General features: G+C 39.3%; 1 protein-coding gene across 1 annotated transcript in view; it reads left to right on the plus strand.

Annotated features, from left to right (window-relative positions):
• Nucleotides 1-299: 299 nt before the first annotated feature.
• Nucleotides 300-882, plus strand: part of LOC111795263 (serine/threonine-protein kinase EDR1-like) — a 9,055-nt gene continuing 8,472 nt past the window's right edge. The window contains 1 exon segment of the mRNA XM_023677572.1: nt 300-558. The gene's annotated coding sequence lies outside the window, so the exon portion shown is untranslated.

Raw genomic sequence — 882 nt, forward strand, 5'->3', positions numbered from 1 at the left:
ACTACATCGACTTAATCACGGCCGTCGGTTTAATTGGAAAGCAACCTCACAAATTAATTTTGGGTTAAATTATAAAATTGATTTTAAAAAATAAAATAAAATAAAAGATTTTTTAGGAGTGAAATAATTTTTAAATTGAAAATGGATAAATAGAGATTTAAAGTTTTATAACCACAAAATTAATTGAATATGAAGTAAATAAAAGAAAAAAAGGAAAAAAAAAGGAGGGAAATTAAAAGGATTCACGCGGAGGAAGGAGGGGGCAGAGCCGCCCTGTGCGCCAGCTGGCTGTCGGAGAGAGGCGTCCCGGAGGAGAGAGCCTTTCATTTCTTCCATTGCACGTGATTCACCATCTCCATTTCTCTCTCTCTTCTCTCTCTCTTCTCTCTCTCTCTGCTCTTAGAGAGAGAAACAGACTCCATCGCTTTCTTCGTCGATCAAATCCCTTCTCCCTCTCTTACTCTATCCTTCCAATCTCTTCGCTTCCCGATGCTCCGATTTTAATGCGCTCTCTCCCTCTCACGGGATCATGATTCAAATGGCTTGGATCCGCTCCTGGTAATATCCCTCTTCTCGATTTCCCTTACTTGCTGCCCTTTCTTACTTCATTTCCATGGCGAGAGCCCTTTGAATTCTGTTTTTCTACGTTTTATTTACGTTTCTTAATTGTGGGAATGTGGGATGGTCCTTGATTGCAATGTTGGGTTTCATACATGCTCCATTTCCCCTCCTCAGTTTCGATACTGTGTTATTATGTTCATTTTCGATTTTTTTAATGTTTTTTTTTATGTGGTTGTCTTACTAAGTAAATCCCCGATTCCGCTTTGCTTCTGGAAGTCTTTGTTTTTTTATTAATTCGGACCGAGGGTCTTCGCGGTCTGA

This window comes from Cucurbita pepo, chromosome LG05 (genome assembly GCF_002806865.2).
Source record: "Cucurbita pepo subsp. pepo cultivar mu-cu-16 chromosome LG05, ASM280686v2, whole genome shotgun sequence".
Taxonomy (NCBI): domain Eukaryota; kingdom Viridiplantae; phylum Streptophyta; class Magnoliopsida; order Cucurbitales; family Cucurbitaceae; genus Cucurbita; species Cucurbita pepo.